At 39.5% G+C, this 24,524-nt stretch overlaps 1 protein-coding gene and 1 long non-coding RNA gene across 15 annotated transcripts in view; one reads left to right on the plus strand and one right to left on the minus strand.

The window, feature by feature from the left end:
- Nucleotides 1-477: 477 nt before the first annotated feature.
- On the minus strand, nt 478-10,501 carry LOC133403581 (uncharacterized). The gene is made up of 3 exons (XR_009768712.1): nt 10,418-10,501; nt 2,145-2,222; nt 478-624 (listed from the first exon to the last, which is right to left on the minus strand). It is a non-coding gene; the product is annotated as an uncharacterized LOC133403581 (long non-coding RNA).
- The window catches only part of sorbs2a (sorbin and SH3 domain containing 2a), a 76,318-nt gene continuing 60,627 nt past the window's right edge, over nt 8,834-24,524 (plus strand). For 11 of the 14 annotated variants that reach the window (XM_061678567.1, XM_061678558.1, XM_061678555.1 and 8 more), the window contains exon 1: nt 8,834-9,254. The gene's annotated coding sequence lies outside the window, so the exon portion shown is untranslated. Of the gene's footprint in view, nt 9,255-9,393; nt 9,480-18,580; nt 19,050-24,524 lie in introns of those variants that run through there. The other 3 variants (XM_061678554.1, XM_061678563.1, XM_061678556.1) reach the window with 2 other exon arrangements.

Genomic DNA, 24,524 nt, shown 5'->3' on the forward strand with positions numbered 1-24,524 from the left:
TAGGAAATTTATTTTGGGTTTAATATCTTTTACTATTTACAGTGGTTAACCTATTTTTACACTTGTATGCAAATTAAGAATGCCAATAATGCTGTGTGTGTGTGTGTGAACCCTGCACAGTGCACAGCAGATCATTCTGTTTTGGCTCGTGTGCAGCAGCCCCGTACATAGATGGTTGCTTTTATGTCATGAAAGAAAAATATATTTTTTATTGAATTGGTAATATTTTTAAAGGAAACTTTTCAATCATACAGAGGAAATGTTCATTTTTAATATTTTGTTTTGTGAAAAAGGCATTGCCAAAAAAAAAAAAAAAAACATCACAAAAATGTAATTATCATACAAATTTTTAATCCCGCACACCCCCTGGAGGGCACTTGTGCTCAACAGGGGTGCGCCACACTCTGGTAATCCCTGACAACTAACATTTCTCCACTCTCCTCGGCCACACGCAAGACTGACTTATTGCATCAGTTCACCTTTTACCTATTTATCCTCCCTCCTGCAGATTAATAGAGCACAACCGTCCTGGGATAGAAGGCACCTGAATGGTTTAGTCCGCTTCTAAACTCAGGCGGATTACGCAGCCAGGGGCTTTGCTCCAGTGACTCGACTGCTGGAAACCTGTCAAAAGCAAACACGACAATGTGGTAAATAAATAATACTAAAGTAGACCCAAGCAGCAGACTAATAGGAGCTTCAGAGCATCTGTGTTTTGGTTGTTATTGAATCCAAAACTAACACAAATTAGGAATTCGGAGAACACTTGGAAGCAGCAGAGTAAGGGATAAATTTGGGCGGCAATTGCTGCATGTGTGTGTGTCTCTGGGAAGAGTTTATTATAATAAAAAGTGAGTCTACAGCTCTCTTCTTCTTCTTTGTATGCATATGTTCAATAACTGTCAGTGTCACTTCTGCATCTCTATAACGGGTGCCAAGTTAGTTCTATCCGGCCCACAGGATGAATTTGAAAGTAAGAAAATACTCCAGCAATTCTGCGGTAATTAGTTTTGGGAGTCAATTTAGGTTTTGAGAATTATTATGCATGTGGAAAATGGGTGTTAAAATAATCCATACCTCGTCATAAATTCATTTCATTTTAAAGTGAAATACTAAATATTTTTCGGTCCCCAATACCTGTGACTTAGACCTGCTGCAACGGAAAAACTGACCCTTGGGGCTCCACATACAATAAACTGTACTGTATTATTTTTCTTTGAACCACAAAAACATGGCATGGGTGTCAAAGAAGAAGTGTATGGCCACAAAGACGAGAAAACAGGCGACAACAAGGAGAGTGTGTGGATACTTTGAGAGGCTGTTCACAATTATCAATTGTCCCATTCACTGACTGCATGCTTGCATTTCAGCAACAGAGACTCTCCATGCTTTGCTTTCTAGCCACAAGTACATATGAAATTATATATATATATATATATGTGTGCGTGTGTGTGTGTGTGTGTGTGTGTAAACCCTGCACAGTGCACTTGTATTGCTTTGCAATAAAACAAAGGAAAAAACACCAATATATTGTTATTTCTGTTGATAAATGTTGAAAATGATGATTACTGGTCTGGCTCACTTCCATCAACCAATCAAACTTGGCTGTATGTGACCCCTTAACTACAATAGGTTTGACACCCCTGACTCAGTGTTCAGAGTGCTTTACTTTTCCGCATTTTGTTATATTATAGCCTTATCACAAAATGGATTAAGTTCATCATTCATCGGATGCAAGTCTGGGCTCAGTTTGGACCTTCATGGCAAGGGATGTGATTTTCTTTTATATTTTTTAATAAATTTCACACACACAAAAAAAAATAAAAATATCTTTTTGCATAACATATTTGCGGGGTCTTGGGCATAGAATTTTTAGGAATAAAATGAATTAAATCAATTTCTTAAGAAAACTGTAACATAACAAAATATTGAAAAAGTGAAACACTGAGAATACTTTCCACATGCCCTGTACTTAGCCTCTGGTTACTTTATTAGGCAGATAAAAAGAAAACTCACTTTTGATATCCAAATAAAATCATGTATTTTTATTTATGATTTAATTTCAATTTTCTGTTAAATATTTTCCAGTGCTAGCAGTTTTGACATAAGTGGATGTTTTGTTTCGACAAACAAAGTAAAAAGACCTTAACTTCCTTCATTGTTGATGTCTTCCTGGCTGAACAGACAGAGGTTCTTGTGGGTCATCATCGAAGTTATGTTTCCTAAAAAGGAACAGGGAAGATTCAGGGTCAAATTCGTCATCCTTAAAAATCCTGCAAAGACACAACAATGATGTAAGACGACAGGATCCTAAAAGCAGTCTGCTAACTCATTCACCCCAAATGTCTACATATATTTGGATTGTACCAATGCTTGCTGCACGAGGGTCTTTAATCTCCTTCTGTTGCTCTCCCCCCCTTCCCCCTTAATTAATTGGATTAATTGACCCATTTCTTGATTACAGAAGCCAAAAATCTACCAATAGGATTTGCAGCTTTACCTGAGCACAATCAGGGAAGGAATTCCAAACATTTGTTTTGATAAATATTTTCCTCTAGCAGGCTCATTAGTTACTAAATGCTAGTGATTTTAGCAACTACGCATAATTCAATGCATTGGGTGAGGGATTTAGCTCAGTTAGCATATAAATAATTTCTTCCAAAAGTGTTTTTAGTTTTTCTACACCTTATTTTACTTGGTTTATGAAGTCACAACAGAAGCGTACCAAAGAGTAAACATGTCATAACCTAACAGGATACACAGGAAAATCTGCCTGACTGTTGTTTTGCTAATATTGTTGTTTTTGTAACTACAGACAGCATTTAAAGAGTAGTGGCTGTAATTGGCTACAACAAAGTGAGGATAAGCATTCAAGAAAATTGATTGTTAAATCAATGTAAAATAGCTCTGATCAAAAATTTTAATAGTAATAAATATAGTAATGCTAAAATATAAAAATAAATAAAAAATAATAAAAATAAACACTGAATACAAATATAATTGAAACATTGAAATACAATAATGACAAAACAATAAAATAAAATTTTATAAAAAGGCATTTTGAAAATAATTTAATGAATAAAAGCGAGTGAATAAAACACAAATTAAACAAAATTTTTAAAAACATAGATTAGTTTAAAAATGAAAGAAAAACAAATAAAAATATAATATTAAAAATAAACAAAATACTAAAAAACAAAAAGCTGTCTGGCTGTTGTTTTGTTTTTCTTCGGATGTTTTATATATATTTTTTGTGACTTCACCATAGAAGGGTTCCAGTGAGGAAAAGTGGGATGATAACCATAAAACAGGAAAAGTATACAAAAAAAACCCCCATAAACACAGGAATTGTGGTTTTGAAAATGTTTTCACGACTTTAGGGAAAATATGTACTATTCCTAAAGACGAGTTATTTTTCTCATGTCGAAGCCTAATTGCCTAAGTAATTGTTTTTAACATTTTAGGAAAACAAGAAATACAAATTCAACAACCAAGGAGAATCCAGTTGGCTCGATTCAACCTTTGCAGATGCACCCTTCCAGCAAGGGCCCAAACAACACCTACAGTACAGCTTGGCAGCGGATTCAGCAGATGCCAGTCTTGGCCTAAAAGTGTAATCATAATAATAATAATAATAATAATATAATAGGGCACTGTCTATCGCTAGTTGTGCTTTGGCAGACGTTAAAAGGTGCATTGCATAACACACACCAGCTTCCCTGCTTCATGCCCTCAAAAGGAGAAAGAAGAGAGGTGCATGACAATCCTGGCTGCACAAGTGAGATGAAGTGCCAAAGAAGAAGCATGACAGGAAATACATCAATGAATGTGGATGCAGATGACAAAGGAAAACAATTTATAAACAATTTTCCCACAGGAAATCACGGCAATCGCAATTATAACACCCCGGTCACATGTTGTTAGGCAGAATTCGTAGGGCACAATTAAAACTGCCCATTAGCCAGTCGCTAGCCAAAGTTCACAGGACTCAATTATAACTGCCCACTCACTTACCACCAGGCAGACTTCGTAGGGCTCAAGTATAACTGCCCATTCTCTCTTGCTAGTTAGATTTAGTATTTTATTACAATTTCCTACCCACTTATCACTACGCAGAATTTATAGGGCATAATAACATGTGCGCGGCCACTTGTCGCTAGCCGGAATTCGCAGGATACAATTATAACTGCCCGGCTATCGACAAGCGTGCAGCCAGTTCTCATCGAGCCCTACGAATTCTGCCTGGTGTCAAGCAAGCGGGCAGTTATAACCAAGCCCTATGAATTCTGCATAGCGACAGGTTACAATAGAGCCTTATTAATTCTGCCTAGCAACAAGTGCCAATTAAGTGAGCCTTCAATGATTTGAGGCATTTGACTGATTGTTTCAAAATTTTGTGTTTGTGTTTTATTCCTACCTATCCCTACAAATTGCATACATGATAAGTCAGGGCTGTATTGCTAAAACAATTAGCTACATGCTAAACCAAAAGATTCACAAGGCAGCTGAACAGGTTGCTGGCCAGTGTTGGGAAAGTTCATTTTGTACAACAATGAGTTCAAAGTTCAGTTCACTGTTCTGAAAATGAAATAGTTCACTTTGTAGTTCATAATACAAACTTTTGAACTAAGTTTACCATTCCAAAAAAGTACCAGTTCATAGTTCTTTTTTGTTTTCTCTCAATATGTTGCCACCTATTCAGTCCACACGAGTAGCCAGCTGCAGCTTTCACCCTACAATCTCCAAAAACATGAGGAAAAACTTGTTGGTTGTATGGTGTTTTTTAAAGTGAGGAATTAAGACAAAAAAAGGACATTTGTCCTTAATGGGTAAACGAAGACATGCAACAATATGACAGGAACGAAACGTTTGGTGAAATTGATTATTGATAACTTTGCACTCCTCGAAGCTCTGGCTGGCTATATTAACAAAATATTAGATTTCATCGATTCTTACATTACAAAACAAAATAAATTCTGTATCATGACAGTGTGATCATACAGTCGTAACTAAAGCATTCTGATACAAACAATAATTTCCCTAGTAATAATTGGTCTCAGTTATCTACTGTATTACAAAAGAACCACCGAAGAACACGTGCACTCCCATTTAAGCAGTGGCCATGAACGCACTTCGCGTTCACACGAGGCTGTGATGTGCCTGCCATGAATGGCGCCGTGGCCAAACTGAATCGGTTGCCAAATACAGCGTTTATCCGCCAACATATGAAGGCTCGCCTTGAAATTCTGTCCATGTTATGAACAGAATCGGTGATAAAGGGCAGCCTTGGCAGAGTCCAACCCTCACCAAGAACGAGTCCGACTTACTGCCAGATATGCGGACCAAACTCTGACTCCGGTCATACAGGGACCGAACAGCCCGTATCAGGGTGTTCGGAACCCCATATTCCCGAAGCAACCCCCACGGGACTCCCCGAGGGACACGATTGAATGCCTTCTCCAAGTCTACAAAACACATGTAGACTGGTTGTGCGTACCCTGCCCGGCCGGGCCCCATGGGTGCAGGCCCGGCCACCAGGCGCTTGCCTTCGAGCCCCACTTCCAGGCTGGCCTGGCTCCAGAGGGAGGCCCCGGTGACCCGCGTCTGGGCAAGGGAAAACTGAGTCCATTGTTTGTCATCATCATAAGGGGTCTTTGAGCCCTGCTTTGTCTGGTCCCTCACCTAGGACCTGTTTGCCATGGGTGACCCTACCAGGGGCATAAAGCCCCAGAGAACTCCTAGGATCATTGGGACACACAAACCCCTCCACCACCATAAGGTGACGGCTCAAGGAGGGGAACAAGTCATCGGTAGTTAAAATTGTGCTCTATTAATCTAAAACCTAAAAACACCACTTCTTCTTCTTATTATTATTATTACTATTAATATATTAGTATTGTTATTATTATTAATGATAATATATTAATAATAATAATAATAACAATAACAATATTAATATATTAATAATAATAATAACACCAATGATTGTGTTATTAACTTATTATACTCAATAAAAGATGGAGACATGATACAAGTGCTGCAGACATGAGGCAGTTAACTTGCTCTTAAGACATTAAAGCGCACTAATAAATGGCGCTGATATGATATCATTGCCAGACCATAACATCATGTACTCATACCCCATTTAGGACCATCACGCCGCCTTCTAACACTGACCAGACTGCTGAACTTCACCATATCAGTTGTTCCAAATGTGGATCCCTTTGAGAGTGAAAAGATGTGAGGACGCTCCGATAAAAACAACACTGGTGTGCCGGGCTGCTGGTTTCACTTTATGGATGGCATCTATGCATGTGAAAAGAGCCAAGAGGGCTTTAATATGAGCTTGATGTGGATGAAGTTATAGCTGTGGTTGTAATAAAGTTCATTCAGTCATTCATCATCCGTTCCGCTTATCCTCACTAGGGTCGCGGGCGTGCTGGAGCCTATCCCAGCTATCTTCGGGCGGGAGGCGGGGTAAACCCTGAACCGGTCGCCAGCCAATCGCAGGGCACAACCATTCGCACTCACATTCACACCTAGGGACAATTTAGAGTCTTCAATCAACCTACCCTGCATGTTTTTGGGATGTGGGAGGAAACCGGAGTGCTCGGAGAAAACCCATCCAGGCACGTTGAGAACATGCAAACTCCACACAGGCGGGGGCGGGATTTGAACCCCGGACCTCAGAACTGTGAGGCAGATGTGTTAGCTGCTGGGTAAAATGAATGCATGCAACTGATATTGAAAGAATAGCCAGAACCTTACCTATGTCGCATTAAGTTAAATTTCTAGTGCTTCCATCATATTTTCCCTCTTTGCATTCATTGGTGATATAAAAAAAATCCAAAGAAAAAGAACAACACAATTTGGCAAGTTAACCAAATGCTGATTCTTATGCCAACATAGAATCTAGCTTTACAGATACCACGTCTGCTTTGAGGCAGCGTGTATTGCGGTAAAGAAGACATCTTAAAGAAGACAGGAAACCGGAGTACCCGGAGAAAACTCACACAGGCACGAGGAAAACATGTAAACTCCACACAGGCGAGGCCCGATTTGAACCCGGGTCCTCAGAACTGTGAGGCAGATGTGCTAACCAGTCGTCCACCGTACTGCCCCAACTATCAATAACGCTCTTAAATTTGAACCCCTTAAAAAAACACCATTCTTGGTTTCTGTGGCTGACAAAATATATTTTTTTTAGTTAACAAAAATAAAATGAAAAAGTCTTCCAGAAATGTCATTTTGGTTGAATAATGTAAGTTCTTTTTAGTCTTTGCTAATAAAAAAAACAACAACTATGAAATACACTTTGAGATGGTGGTGCTGCTATAATGATTGGCTTGTGAGGCCATCCAATGATTATCCTGTGCTTGAAATGCTGGCCAATCATGGCACAGGAAGGTGGGTCGTAAGGTAGCGATGTGATTGAAGAAACCTCTGGCTCTACTTAACCAATACGTTTACTAATTTCTAGATTAACTTTATTTAAATATATATGTAAATATGCAGATGATTTTCAAATACAATGGAACCTTACAAATTGTATTTGTTCCATGACCTGATCACAAACTGAAATGTTCTCAAACCAAGGTAATGTTTCTCATTTAAATGAATAGACTTAATCCATTCAAGTTATAAGAATATACAAAGTTATACCTACACCTGCGGCACGGTGGTCGGCTGGTTAGCACATCTGCCTCACAGTTCTGAGGACCGGGGTTCAAGGTTTGCATGTTTTCCCCGTACCTGCGTGGGTTTTCTCCGGGTACTCTGTTTTCCTCCCACATTTCAAAAGCATGAATAATTGATAATTGGAAGACACTAAATTGCCCTTAGGTGTGAATGTGAGTGCGAATGGTTGTTTCTTTATATGTGCCCTGCGATTGGCTGGCGACCAGCTCAGGGTGGGCCCCGCCGCTTGCCTGAAGATAGCTGGGATAGGCTCCAGCACACCTGCGACCCTAGTGAGGATAAGCGGTACAGAAAATGGATGGATATCTACACCTTTGTTTGAATTGGTGTGTGGTGAACAATAATGGGTAAAAACAAACTTTATTATGAAGAAACAACAAATTTGTTGCGTTTGCAAATAAACCACTAAGTAACATCTTAGCTTTCCAGCCTACAGTATTGTTTACCAGTGGGACAGCCAGAAAATATTCTGTGGGCTTATTTTAGGGTGGTCGCGGCCACTCCTGGCCACCCCATAGCTCCACTCCTGCTGTTTATGTTCGCCTGGCTACCGCTAACCCAAAATGACTGCCTTATCCCACAATGCAAAGTGAATGCAGTGTTACATTGTGGGATGTGGTGGGCTTGTGGTATCCATGGTGTATATAAACAAGGCTGTTTAGTCACACGAGTGAAAGACGGCATGTTAAAATGTAAGAAATGGAAGGGGATTTAAAGAAAGGGAATCATGTTGAATATGCTCTCATATGGAAATTATATTGCTGAAAAATGTAGAATATGTTGTTGAAAATGCTGAATTTTGAGGTGAAAAATGTGGAATTGTGAGAAATGTGGGACTTTTTGGAATGAGAAAAATAGCTTGGAACATGTTGAAGTTTGATTTTGAGAAATGTGGATGTAATCGTGAAAAACATGGAGGAATAATAATAAAATAGCAATAAAGAGGATAATAGGAATAACGTGTTCACAAAATAAGGGTTTTCACAACTCTTGGTGTTAGTAAAAAGTTGCTAACAGGCTAACTGTTGCCCGTTGCCATGGTTACAGCGCACCTTGCTTAGGCTCTTGATAGACAGTACAACATAGAGAAGCCATTTTGCGCAATATTGGTCAATACTCACACACACACGGAACATTGGGGCGGGGGGCGGCTGACGGTAGCGGTGTTCGTAAAAGGCCATGCTCTCGCATTCTCCTCCTCCCGTGAGGGTGCTTGCCCTCGTCGCCAGGGAGAGATAGAGACCAGGCAGGAGAAGAGTGGAAGCCGAAGGGCGAGCGAGGGAGCAACGGGCGGGGGCACCATACAATTTAGCCGCATTGCTATCCGACCACCCGGTGACTAACCCCCCTCTTCCTCCATTTGAGAGGTGGGAGTTGTCTCCCTCATTGAATCCACCAGGCAGGCTACTAGTCAGCAGGTGGACGGCCGCTTGCCTCGTTCGCTCCTCGCGGGTGTGCGGTGTTGTTTACGTGCGTGATTGAGTGTTAAAGTGAGGTCTTATTGTGTGACATGGAGAACGCCGACAAGCTAGCCAGGACAAGGCTGCTTTGCTAAGGTAGGCACCTTACCTTACCTCACCTCACCTCACCTCACCTATCGTCATCTTTTTTTGAATTTTTGTTTCTTCAACCACTATTCAAGCAAATTAATATGATTTCAATTTATTTGAATTTCTTTTTACGCGCGACTACTAGCCGAAGTGACCCTTGGATGTCCGCCCCAGAGACCGGGACAGACGAGCACAAGCAAGCCGGCCGAGGTCGCTTGTGTTGTCTACGCGGTGCGTTCAATTGAGCCGCTCTTTTTCCTCTTTTTTTTATTTTTTTATTTTTTTTTTACATTTATAGAAGAGAGATTATATATATATATATATATATATATATATATATATATATATATATATATATATATATATATATATATATATATATATATATATATACACACACACACACACACACACACACACACACGCACACGCACACATACATACATACACACATATACATACACTAAAAGGATCCGTCTGTTCTCTTCTTTAAGCACCGGAAGGATTAAGACGTGGAGTGATACCGTAAACAAAAGCCTACTAATGGTCAGATTGGCTGGTTTAATCCTTCAGTGTCGCATAATCGCTATAGTCATCAGGCTGCATACTGTAAAATACATCCATGCATTCAATATAAGGGTAATGATTCACAAGTTAAACATATGTGTATATACAGTGCCGTGAAAAAGTATTGGCCCCCGTCTCATATTCTTATACTTCTGCATATTTTCCACACTTTAATGTTTAAGATCATCAAACAAATGTAAATATCAGACAAATATAATCCAATGCAGACAAATATAATTAAATCCAAGTTTTTAATTTCCATCTATCCATTGGTTTGGTGTGTTTGTGTTATTGGCACGCAGGCCCTAATATGTAACTATTGTTTGTATGCTTTTGTTTAATGATTAAACGTAATACCGTATCTTAATGCAAATTATTTTGTAGAGCCACAAGTTTAGGCTCCGGGGACCCTACTTTAAGAACCACTAAACACCTCAGTGTGTTAAACAGATACATTGTGGTAATCTACCACTATGCTACTCGACTATTTACCCTCTGTTTAACCCTCTTATTTTTAATTGTTAAAGGAATTCCAACTTGGCTGTACAAAATAACACATTTCCTATGATATTTGGACCCTCATGACATCAATTGAAACTTACTGGTATAACTGGTATGAAGAGGTGTTGGTAAAACAAGAAGGTTTATCTGTCAGAGCCGTCTGAATGGTGGTGGTGGGAGGTGACGATCCGGGAGAGTGGGAAAAGTGTAACACTATCACTCCAGGAACGTCACGCCACTCCCATTGTGGCCTACCTGGTCTGTGTGCTATTCTGCAAAGTATCAGTGATGTAGTATTTAATGTAGTATAACTGTTTTATATCGCCTGGGCCGGCATTTATGCTAGTAAAATAACTTAAAGACAGATTTTATGCATTGTAGCCATTACAAGTCTTGCTTGTAAACAGAGGTGGACCTGCCAGTTTGTTTGGATTGAGTGTGTGAGTATGTGAGTTTGTGTGTGTGTGTGTGTGTGTGGTAACTGTTATAATTTAAGATTTTTACCATAAAAAATAATGGGGACAGCAATAATCTGGTCCTCGGTCACAATGTTGCCATCATCATGTTTTTATGGGAAATTACGTTTTAGTACGCTTTCGTGCAAAAATTGCAGAATCCAAGCCGTTAACAGGAGACATGACATTTAGCCGCCTTTGCCTTTTACACAGAAATCAACGAAGACAGGATATTAAGTAAATAGACTTGTTGGACAAAAGCTTTCAATGCATGGCAAAAGGGGTGAATGTTTGGTGTCAGACTTCACCTCTCTCCTGGCACTGTGCTATACTAGTGGTGTAACTAGTGGACGCTTCATCACCTTAAAATCTTAACACTCCAAGACACCAAATTGCTTGTAGTTACCTTAAAACCTCAACACTCAAAAAATGCTTATATTCACCTCAAAATGTTAAAGAAACTCAAAGACTAGTCCTGTCACGATAACAAATTGTGGAGGATGACATATTTTCACAAAAAACTGTGATGATTAATGATAAGGCCGTTGTTTTTTTTTTCCTGCCTCTGAAATCATGAAAAATAAGGCCCGCCCTCAAGTTGCAAGACTGTGTGGTTGGTTCTCTGAAGGCGCAGGAGACAAGCCCTTCACCTGTCAATCAAATACATTCGCTGTAGTCAACTACTGACTGAATAATCTGTGGGTTATCCTTAATAAACAGTGAACTTTCCTGTTTCTCTGTTAATTTGGGACTAACACACACAACAACTGACGCTGGCGCTGACGTATTAAATGACGTCGCTGCGATTGAGCGAGCTGTTTAGCTTCTTAATACGCTACCTTGTTAGCTCGTGGGCTAGCGAAAATGATAAACAGTCAACTTTCCCTTAAGTGTCTCTGTTGTGTGCTATGCGCTGCACATGGAGCATGGCTGTGGAGTATTGGACAGAGCTGCGTGAGCCGCCTGGGACACCACAACGATGACAATTTATCGAGTCTGGAAAAACTCGTGTCCGTTTTATTTATGAAACTATAAGTCGATATAGTTGTTATAGTGACAGGCCTATCAAAGACACTTAATAGTCATAATAACTCAAAATTCAAAGGCCACGCCAGTGACACTTCTAGTCGACGAATAAGTGCCAGGTCGACTTCGTGCCCCCATTTCTTGCTGTTAACCAGCGACAGTGGGTATCAAGGAGGGAAAAATGCCTTTTTTTAACTGGTACCATGAAAGGAGCTGTTATTTCACCAGTGTAAAAAAGTTCACCTAAAGAAATTTAACCAAAGAAGGTAAACGCAAAGAAACTGAGGTTGCTGAATGATGCCGTTTGAACGGCAAAGTTTTGTCACACTTTAGGGGAATATTTTTTTGGGGAAAATGTGGGCAGAATTCTGAATTTCAGACCCTCAAGTGTATTTTATTTTTTAAAAAAAATCCAGAAGCCGATATTACGGCTCAAGTTGCCCTTGAAAAGCTTACAGACTCACTGGTACAAATGATACCGCCTGAACTTTAGCTTTAATGACATAATCCTTTGGAGATTAGACTGCTGACTGTTGACAAAGTTTTTTATTTTTATTTATTTTGTATTTTTTCTGGTGCCTTAACGCACGCATGCTCTGTTTCATAGATAATATCCATTTGTTATTGCCATTTGGTAGAATTAATAGATTAAATTCAAGGAAAAAGGAAACCTCAAAGAAAAACACAAAGTGACACTACCAAAGGGGTTGACGCCACAGGAAGGCCGCTCTTAAATACCATATTTACGCAAATAGGTGCCAGGGAATGTTTATTTACTCAACTGCAGATGGGTAGATACATCAGTTTGGAGCTTGTGCAAGTGAAACGTGAGTTTAAAACAAGCTTAAAATGACTTATGTGAAGTACGGTAGCGAAACATGAAGAAACGAGGTTGACTGGGCCAAGCTAATAACATGAACACAACATCGTGGCTGGACCAGCTGTACGTGTCTACTGGAACTTTAATTAAAGAGACATAACATGAGATCATCTTTAATCCTGTGTGAGGAACTCTGTTTACAGCATGCAGTAAAGAAAAAGACCCTTAAAATGCTTAAAGTTGCCTTTAAAACTCAACACTCAAGGACACTCCAAGGCACTTTTAGTCACTTTAAAAACTAAACACTCAAAGAGATGTCTAAATGCTTATTCTACATTTTTATTCTCTTTTGAAGGACAGCCAGTGGGGGGAAAAGATGGATTCTTTGGAAGAGGCAATTGTTGGAAATTCCCCTATTATTATTATTATTGTTTTATTATTATTATTTCTTTTTTTGCATGCATTGCTTGGACGGTATGAATTTTGTTTCTTTTACGTCAGGCACCTTGTTGGGCAGCTAAGGCATCCTTGGGAAGATGTGTGTATTCCGTTTGTGGCAGACGGCTTTTTAAAAAATTGTTTTTTATTATTATTTTTTTTTTTAATCATCGATGATGTCTGCGTTTGTGATGAAATATCAGACAGAAATATCTCAGGCAGTATAATGCAGACAGAGTTAAGTCATTCCCTATTACTGCCGCAGTTTATCCCTTGCATGTATTTTACGTCAGGCACATGTCTGGGCAGCAAAGTGGTCCTTGGAAAGATGTTTTTTTTGCTCAACATATTCAAAACAGAGAAAGAGACATCCTCGAAAAGATTTGTGGAGTATGTTTGCGACGATTATTTTTCACTTTACACAATAATTATTGTATGATTATTTTCAGCTACAAAACATTAAAATAATATGTTATAACCCTGAGACAATGGGCTGCGCTCCACCAACTGCTTGGTAAAAGGTGTCATTTCCGCCACGTCATTTTTCGGTGCGCTACCAAGTGAGCCAGCGTGAGAATTAATACAGTAGTCACTAAATATATACGATAGAATACTAAAATCGTGTCATCTTTCATAGTGCCTTGGGTGAAAAGGACTTTGATTTAAACAAAAAACTACCGGTAGTTACATACTTTAGCTTTAAAGTTGCCTTAAAAACTAAACTCTCAGAGACACTTAGGCGTCTTAAAAATGCCACACTAAGTCACTTAGTCACCTACAAAACTCAACATTCAAAGACACTCCAAGACGGGTATAGTATGTAGCAGGATAGCTACTATTTGAGGAAATACGATGCATTGAAATACATGTATGTATTCAATTAAGTGGTCTTTGTCTTTGGTCCATAAACATTACTGGTGGGTATGGCTTAAAAATGATGTGTCATCACATCCTTTTGCTCAGCTAGCCGTCAATGCTAAGTCGTTAATGGGGGACTTTGGCCCCCTTTCTGTGTTTTATTGGTCCCCTGATAGCTCTGGAGGTTACATCATTAGCGCCCATCGCTTGTCAGCTTTTCGCCATTCCTCCGTGATCCCTGGCACGTGAGCAGGAGGTCTGGGAAACTGCAGCTGTTCTGGTCGTCACGTCCTGGCTGTTGCTGCCCGAGCGGCGCCAGGATCCCTTGGCCAAGTGTGCCTGTGTCGATTTGATTCCCCCGCATTACCGCTTTGTCACCAACACACTTGTCGAGCCACCAGTTTATTTTTTTTTTACTTTTTACCACTGTGTGGATGCCCTTTTTTTGACCTCTGTATGCCTGTGGCAACATGACTGATTTGCATATTAAGCCTAAGGTGATGTCGTTGCTTTGTCCTGTCTGATAAAGCTGGAGTCACATTTGCATCGCAGTTTAGCGCTACAGCTGACTGCAATAACCGGCTAACTAGGACATTCTGTCAATTTGTGTTAAACACCAACTAATGAAACCAGGGCTAGTACGAAAACACTATAGTAATTGCTATAGTTATAGAAATGATAAATGGTGGGTGTCTTGTACAACAGGGATGAGGCGTAGTCACCTTAAAAACTCAACATTAAAAGATGCTTGTTCTTGCGCTCTCTCTCTCTCTCTCTCTCTCTCTCTCTCTCTTCTCTCTCTCTCTCTCTCTCTCTCTCTATATATATATATATATACACACACACACACGCGTGTATGTATATATTTATATGGATTTGATTTCTTCCATAGTAGACAATACATTTACATATAAAAGTCTTTTTTAAATGTATAATGATTCAATGCAGATGTGTAATTGGTGCATGACTACTCGACTCTGCGCATCTCTAAAAAACACGATGGATTAATTGCCTGGTCAAATGCAACCTGTGGGGCACAAGTTTGCTTGCCACAATTTCCACTTTTATTTGAAGCTACTGTAAGTCGTTTAAAGCATCACATTAGCGAATGTAACTGGAGCCAGCAAGGCTGTGCAGATGTACGGTGTGAAACCTCACTCGTCTTCCAACCAGCGACACTGTGGCAGGCCCAGGTGTGACTGGACAGCCCAGGATTGCCAACGTTACACTAACCTGTCACTCTTTTAACTCTTTGACGATGCCATTCAGCGGGCTGTTTGGCCACACTGTATATTATATCAGGCTTTGCAGACATAGTTTATAGCATCTTTCAGCTTGCCCTAACTGTCGTCTATGTAAGCAACATGTTTCTACATCTCACTCAGTGGCTCTTTTTTCTTAACAAACTGTGGACAAGTGAGAACGCTTGTGGCCTTTTCTTTCTCTTCTCTGAGCACGCCTTTGGGAGTAACACTTTTTGGGAGGCACCGCCCACTACATATAGGACTGTGGCTGGCTGCAGACGCGCAGACTGTCGCCTGAAACCGGCTCAGTTACTTTCACTCTTAAAATACAGTTCTTAAAAGCCCTGAAATATTGCATTGTGAAATATAAGACTAAGCTATTTCTGTTCAATTTTGCTAAAGGTTTGTACCTCAGGATTATTTTGTCACGTGACTTTTTCAAAATTCTGAAAAATAATAAAATCTTACCTTTATTCAGCCGATATTGATCAACTTAAAATTGAATATGATTGGATTGAGACAACTCCTACTGAAAGACTGCTAGGCACCTTAAAAACAAAAAACTCAAAAGAAGCCTAATCGACTTAAAAGTCAACAATCAAAGACACTTAGTTATCACTCAGTCATTTTAGTCGCCTTACTCAACACTCAAAGACACTGAAACTTTGTTGCCTTAAAAACTAAACTCTCAGAGACACAAAAAATCTCCACTCCTAGATACTTATAGTCCTTTGCCTTAAAAACTCCAAGACACTCAAAGACGCTTAGTCGACTTAACAACTCAACTCTCAACGGCATTTGAAGATGTTTTAGTCACCTTAAAACTGCTACTGACACTCCAAGATGTGTAGTCACCTGAAAACCATACCACCCCAAGACGCTCATAGTAGCCCTATAAACTTAAACCTCAAAGATGCGTAGTCATCTTCAAAACTCAACTCTCAAAGACGCTTAGTCACCTTAAAAACTCAACACAAAAATACACCCAAAGACTATGGTGTTTTGGCTGGAGTTTTCCAAAAACTGACTTAACATCAAAATGCGTATTATTGACTATTTTATATTTCTACCCACCTGTATTCATGTTTTTGTCTTTTGCAGCTCTTGTTTTTAAAGTGATACGTACATGCTTCATTACTATACACTATCCATTTTCCCTCGCATTGTGCCTTCTCTGCACACATTGTTACTTCATTTTCTTTGGTCCAGTGCTGCGAAGGGACGAGGCGGTGGCTGCAGTCGCAGACGGTGCGCTGCACAGTAGCCGCTCGGATTGGTTTTAGGTGTCAGGGGTCTTAATATGAGATCCTAATAGCAGTCGTTACATCATCCTTCTGGGAATAGGACCCCGTCTTCAGGTCTGACTGTGTGTATAGTTGGCCTGCGTGTGGTCACGTCCAAATATATATGCTCCCGGATGACTTACACAGCAGTAAAATAATCAACGACGTGAGGCGAGTCGACGTATGAGCAAGTTAAATGTATCCGTAGTGAGACACAATCTGCATAGATACACTACCTCAGTAACTCCATCTCACATTTATTCAGATTTTGAAGCAGTTGCTGCTCCCTCTTTTGGAGTATGTTTCACAGGACAGCCAGAGAAAAAGCAAAACAATGTAATGTGGATTCCTTGCTTGACTTTATCTGTCGATCTGTTTGCATAAAGTATTGCAGAAAACCTACAAAAAAGCAAGCATCTGGCTCACAGTTCTGAGGACTGGGGTTCAAATTCCGGCCCCACCTGTGTGGAGTTTGCATGTTCTCCCCGTGCCTGCGTGGGTTTTCTCCGGGAACTCCGGTTTCCTCCCACATCCCAAAAACATGCATTGTAGGTAGATTGAAGACTCTAAATTGCCCGTAGGTGTGAATGTGAGTGCGAAGGGTCGTCTGTTTCTATGTGCCCTGCGATTGGCTGGCGAACAGTTCAGGGTGTACCCCGCCTCTCGCCCTGAAGATAGCTGTGATAGGCTCCAGCACGCCTGCGACCCTAGTGAGGAGAAGCGGTAAAGAAAATGGATGGATGGATGGATGGATGGATAGACTGAGCCTCAATTTATTCACAGATTTTTGCTAGGGTCCACTGCAGTTCGTTCTCATTTCTTACTTCCTTGTTTTCAACCAATGACACATCCTTCGGTAAGAGGTTAGTACAGATTGGTTTTGTTTGGGTTCTTCAAAGTAAATCTGGTGATGGGATTCTGATGCTGCTGAGCGTAGAGCTGTTCGAGTTGGATACGGGGCCTCAAGTCACCTCAAAATCCTGAAAAATAAACTGAAAACATTTGTATCTCCAATCATCTTTTCCTATTTAAATGAATGGAATGCCCTTAATCTGTTCCATTCTCCCCCCAAAAAAAATTTGTTTGTAATGTTTTTGTTTTATTCAGACAAATAGCACTCTGTAATAATATACTTTATTAAAAAAAACATCAAGTAATGACGTAGTATAGACATTTGTATCTCCAATCATCTTTTCCTATTTAAATGAATGGAAATGCCCTTAATCTGTTCCATTCTCCCAAAAAAACAATTTTTTTGTAATGTTTTTGTTTTATTCAGACAAATAGCACTCTGTAATAATATACTTTATTAAAAAAACATCAAGTAATGACGTAGTATAGACATTTGTAATTCCAATCATCTTTTCCTATTTAAATGAATGGAAATGCCCTTAATCTGTTCCATTCTCCCAAAAAAACAATTTTTTTTGTAATGTTTTTGTTTTATTCAGACAAATAGCACTCTGTAATAATATACTTTATTAAAAAAAACATCAAGTAATGACGTAATATAGAATTAAACAGGTTTTGTCACACATTCTTCTGCAATGCACACTGTGCTGCTCATTCTGGTCTGTGCGCTTTGGCCACCCGGGGGCAGTATGCGACAGACACACGGCTATGCTGTACTGGAGGCTCAGCTCCTCTCTCTGCTTTTCAGTATGGCAGTAAGATTAGTCGTTCTTCGCAGAGGATAAATAATAGGTACCTGTGAGTATTATATTATCTTTCTACATGTGTTGATCCACTGTTTGTGTTAAGATATCTGTTGCTTACAGCGTAACAACACTGCCACATGGATGCAAAGTTTTAGCCCGTATACCTATGGAGTTGCCCATTGTGTGTTAGCATTAAGGTAGCAGAGGCTATGTGTTTTTTTTTTTTTAAATACACATGTAATTCTCTGTTTTACGTTTAGTTTGAACGTAAACTTCAGCTGAGAGAGGCAATAACCAGCTTGAAGCCTCCTTTTTAAAGAATAATTACTAATTATATACGTATTATATCTTTCAAGCTGCCGCTTGTTGTGAAATGAGTTGAGTCTCCTGCCATCATACAGCGATCGTACCTCAAATTTGCGCTCACAAGTCAAAGCAAAGAAAATTGCCCCATTGACAGCTCATATCTTGAAAAACTCGTAAGCAGGATAGGGTACCTGAAAATGCAGTAAAAGAATGAAGTACAAATACTATGTAACTTCCCACAACTGCCGTTTTCCCCTCTTCTAATTTGCATTAGCAATTTACTATATGTTGTACATTGGCATAGGTCAGTGGCTAGCGTGACTGTATGGAATGTGATAAAATAAAGTGTGAGACCCTGACACAGTGTGTGGTGGTGGGGGGTAACGTTCCAATGTCACAGACAAGCACGCCTGTGTCTGTAAATAGCAGGATCTGATCACCGCTTCACCCAAACAGGGAACTCTCTTCTCACTCTCTCTCTCTCCTGTCCATTCCGAGCTTTTAACACATGTCTGAATACAGCCTGAACAGGACGGTAGACTCATTACAACCATCAGGAAGAAGGGAGGAAAACTAGAGTTACAAGGATACGTGTGGGACGTCTTTACATCATTAAAAGCCTCCCCTCTTTTTGGTTTTATGACGGTAAGAGTTTAAGCTTCTCCGGAATGTTGCACCTAGCCGGCCGGGTGGTCATCCCAGGGGTTAAATGTTTGAAAACAATACCCAGGCTTCTGGCTTTGGATTTAAGAGGTAATCATTTAGGAACATAATTGCCTTGATGACTCATGTAGCAAAAAAGTGGAATTCTATTCATCTCGTCTAACAATTTAGGATTTAAAAAGGAATCTGTCACAGGAGTGTCAAGATTGAAAGTTTTCCTGAAGAACTTCGCTCATTTGTTAAAGTCGTCATTGTAAATTCTCATGGTTGAATAAAGTTTAAATACAAATACAAATAAAAAGGCTTGCGAAGCAAAAAATACAGAAAATGTAAATCTCCAGTAAAGTGTTTTGATGTAAATCAATATCTTTATTAATTTTCTTTAGCATTTTCAAACAGTTTGCGATGTCAACTTGGCTCAAAAATATCTTTATTTTATTTTTATCGTTTAAAGTAGAGATTTGTTTGTTAACTCTCCTGTTATGTTGTTATTCAAATTGATCTTTTTAAAGTTCAGTAAAAATTAAATTCCCGTTTGTAATTATGAATGTATTAAAACAAAATGAACTTCTTGTGCCAACCTTATTTTTTTCTATTTTACAAGTTTAAAGAGACATGAAAAGTTGTATATTAAAAACGATACCCTTACCTTTTCATCTTGGAATCTTATTTTCTATCCCCTACTTCTGGCTTTTATTGCACAGTTTTTCATGCTCGACAAAAGCCATCGCAGCGATGCCTCCATTAGGAGTGCACTCTCAGGGGTGTTTAGGAATGTTACCTCAATCCCCCTGTAGATGTGTGCTGAGGGCTTGTTTTCATTTGGTTCGCACAGTGATATGCTATTCGCGCAAACATTCCTGACAAATCAATCGTTTGTCTCCCCTAAAACCTTTTATGCGACATTTTGCCTCTGTTTACGCAGCGATTCTGCAAAAGTGCTGCAACAGAAAGATCCTCTGTTGGCTTTTCAGTCTACCATTAAGAGGTTAACAAAAATTGCTGTAACTCAAGGATTTGCCTTTGCCATTTCATTTTTGTTAAAGGATCCTTGAAAAAGTTTCAAAAAATCTTCCATCCATTTTTTGAGCTAGGGTCGCGGGCGTGCTGGAGCCTATCCCAGCTATCATTGGGCAGGAGGTGGGGTATACCCTGAACTGGTTGCCAGCCAATCGCAGGGCACATACAAACAAACAAACGTCCGCACTCACATTCACACCTACGGGTAATTTAGAGTTGTCAATTAACCTACCATGCATGTTTTTGGAATGTGGGAGGAAACCGGAGTGCCCGGAGAAAACTCACACAGGCACGGGGAGAACATGCAAACTCCACACAGGCGGTACCGGGGATTGAATCCCGCTCCTCAGAACTGTGAGGCAGACGCTCTAACCAGTCGGCCACCGTGCCTCAAAAAATCTTAAATCGGTTTATCCTTCCATCCATTTTCTGTACCGCTGATACGAGGGTCACGGGCGTGCTTGGTGCCTATCTCAGCTAACTCTGGGCGTGAGGCGGGGTACACCTTGAACTGGTTGCCAGCCACTTGCAGGACAAACAACAATTCACACTCACATTCACACCTGCGTGCAATTCAGAGTTGTCAATTAACCTACCATGCATGTTTATGGAATGTGGGAGGTTTATGGAATGTGGGAGGAAACCAGTGTACCTATGCAGGCACGGGGAGGAAAAGTTCACCAGTGAACCCAGTCTTCAGAACTGTCAGGCAGATTTGGTAACCAGTCATCCACCATACCGCCCTGAAATTGGTTGATAATAAATCACTTTAATTCATCCATCCATCCATTTCCTTTACCGCTTATCCTCACTAGGGTCGCGGGCTGCTGGAGCCTCTCCCAGCTATCTTCGGGCGGGAGGTGGGGTACACCCTGAACCGGTCGCCAGCCAATAGCGGGGCACATAGAAACAAACAACAGTTCGCAGTCACATTCACACCTATGGGCAATTTTAGAGTCCTCAATCAACCTACCACGCATGTTTTTGGGATGTGGGAGGAAACCGGAGTGCCTAATTGTCGTGTTTACTGAATGTGATCCGTAAAAAAGGACCTAACCTGGTTTAAAACATTATCTGAAAAGTTTGTAAAACATTTGAAAGTTATGGATGTGATTTTTAACTTGTTTTGCCTAGTTCTAGTGTTTCTGTTTACTGAAGGAGTGGTCTTACATTTAGTTAGTTTAGTTAAGTTTGGAAAAAAAGTCAGTGAAAGATATTGCAATATTTTATTTTATTATATAAAAATGTGACTTTATAAAAAGAAATACACCCACTTTTAATCATCACATTTAATGATGGAGAGAACCCGTTTAATGGAAATGGCCTTAAAATAGTATTAAAAAAATCTTAACAGTCAAAAATATCACAAAACCTTAATTCATGAACAAATCCCACTCCTAATGGTTATATGTAGGAGTGGTCCTAAGTTTGATACAAGCGGTAGAAAAGGTCTTTAAAATATTAACTTAATCTTAAAAGATGATCTCAAGCGTTTCTTAAAAATGTTAAATTCTGGGATATAATTCTGTTCGCCAACACCCATGGTCATCATTGATCATACTTTGTGAAGGAGAGGTCTTAAATTTGATTTGAAGTAGCTTTGAAAAATTATTAAAACAAAAATCATAACTTCAAGCTTAAAGCTGCAAAACCTGATTTTACGCAGAAAAGTTCATATATTGCCAGGATGATGACTTTGTCCCACCAATCTGTGTCAGTGCCGTTTATACAGAACAGTGGCATAGGCGGAAAAATGTTGGCTTATACAGTCAGTCCAAAAGGAGCTTCAGAACCTCCTATACTATTGCACTGCCCTAGACAACCTTAAGAGGGCAAATGGTCTTATCTAACGGCAGTAAATATAGCAGCACTCCCTGCTAATCAAGTCACTCTTATCTCCGTGCCCGACACTTAACACCGGTACCTGAGGAATCTTGACTATGCATGCGGAATGCTGCTGATAGGTGTTCACTTTGAGTGGACTTCAAATGACAAACTGTTATTGGAATAGTTTGCTCACGTAAATAGAGCCAGGGTGAGAGAGCTATTTTCGCCTACACACACAAAAAAAAAAAAAAAAAGCTTTCTTGTTGCATTGCATACAGAGTAAAATATTAATTTCAGATTTGAGCTGGAAGAGCTTGGAGACCTGATTTTTCATGTATTACTTCAGTTGTTTGTTTCTGCTCTCAAATGGTTTACACGAGAAGCAATAACCTCATAAATAACAATGCATTATTTCCCTGCATAGTCACAGAGTCTCAGATTTTTTTTCCTGGGAAGCTGTACCTGTAGTTGTTTGCTAAAACACCTCTCCTTTTCATTGTCTAATAGCAAACGGATTGCTTTGGCGCTATCCGGTTGCATCTTGGTGCCAAGGAACTATGTTGAAGTGAGTTGAGGAGCTTTGTGTACAATAGTACTTTTTCACCATCTTGTGACATCTATAGGCACTTATAAACCTTTTGTGGAGGGGGTCAATTACTCGTGGATTTTCGCCATTCATGGCATTAGTTGGTCCCTATTGCCTGCGAAAAGCAGGGGAGCTCTGTACTGTACGTTATGCTGTTTGAAAACCGACCAAAAATACACAAGCGAGTCAAACGAGACTTCTGTATTTAAAATCCACAAGTGTGTTTGGAAAAGTGTGATGACCACCATAAAACTGGAAATGGACGTAGCGCTAACACAAAAAGCATTAAGGATGTCTAGTGGCATGTCTATTAATTAATTAATAATATTAATTGTTGTCTTTTGTAGCCATTTTAATACTTAAAGTATCTTGTTTTTTTTATATGTGGTGCTTCGTGCTATACAGTATGTACTGTACCTTACTTAGTTTGTCCTTTAGCTCGCTTTATCTGATCTTTGATACCATGTTGTTTGCAGCCCAGGGCTTTCTGACGCTGTAAACATTAGTCGTTGTGAAATATTGCTAGTGTATTGTTTCTAAAGAAAATATATATTTTTTTCTCTTAATTTTTTCCCCCCTCTTTTCCTTTCAGCAACGGGTGCTCGTTCTGTCTTATTGTACCAACAGATATGCTGTGCGACAAGCGAGTTTGTTTTGGAATTTATTTGGAATGTCGCCAGACAGTACATGGTTGATGGGGGACAGACAGAGAGAAAGGACAACAAACGCAATGAAAAGAGCACCAAGAGCAGCATCTGCTACTTTATTATTTTAGAGGGTACAGACATACACCACCTATATGAAAAAGCAATAGCAAAAGATAACAATAACAACCACAACACCTGCTTGAAGTAGTTGAAGAGTACAAGCAGATAAAAGAGAGACAAAAAGCAATAAAAAAGGACGGCAACAACTTCTGCTAGTATGTGGTTTCAGGCGAGGCTGACGGAGAAAAGAGACATTACAAAAAGCAGTAAAAGACAACTATAGCAATAACTCCTTGGATGTCGTTTCAGAGCAGACAGAAAGCAATGAGAGACAATGAAAAGCAAAAACAAAGGACAACAATAACAATACCACAGGTAACTTGTGAAGCGACAGATAGGGGAGAAGAAAAACAACAAAAAGCAATGGAAGACAACAATACCAATAACACCTGTTTTTATGTTATATGAGAGCAGACAGACAGGGAAAAGAGGGATAGCAGAAAGCAACAACAAAAGTCAATAACATCAACACCTGCTAATATTTTGCTTGAGAAGGGGCAGATATAGTGAAGCAGGGTTGGCACGGACGGGGTCATGAAACAGTATAAAGTCTCCTAGCCACACTTGTGTGTAGTTATCCACAACATCACGTGTGTTCATGTGGCTTAACCTTTAGCCACACTTAGCCAGGCCTCGTCACTGGGAACTAAGCCAAAAAGCTTTAAAGATGTGGGCCCAATTAAAACTACCTACTCATCAATCAGGAGTGTAGGCTGAACGATTTGGGAAAATACTCTTAATTGTGAGTGTTTTTTCTTGTTTCTTTTAAACAAATATTACGATTGCGATTTAGCAGGCGATTTTTTTGGGAGGAAGTTTATCTTCAAGATTATTCACTAAACACAAAAAAATAAATAATTCTATAGTATGACCAACACAACATCGTGGTTATAGCCAACAAATAACTCTTTCCTGTAGGCCAGACCTAAATGTTATGATAAATTTATATGAAGAGTACTGTAAAGCTTTATTATACTATTGAAATGTAAAAAGAAAAGCCGTCAATCACAGTAGAATATTGACTTTTTGATTTAACTTCATGCCTTGTAAAAATTTAATACTGTATAATGATGCTCTTGTCAGTAGCAGTAGCACTGCTGTCAGTGTCAGCCGAATATAGAGATAGTGGAGTGACACGAGTGACACATTTCATCACCAAGATGTGCATATAAAAGCGATTCAAATGGTAAACTATTAAATGTTAATTAATGTTCTTCAATTAAAGTAAATGTTGAAATTATTCACTTGTTTTTTGAT

This window comes from Phycodurus eques, chromosome 6, assembly GCF_024500275.1.
Source record: "Phycodurus eques isolate BA_2022a chromosome 6, UOR_Pequ_1.1, whole genome shotgun sequence".
NCBI lineage: Eukaryota > Metazoa > Chordata > Actinopteri > Syngnathiformes > Syngnathidae > Phycodurus > Phycodurus eques.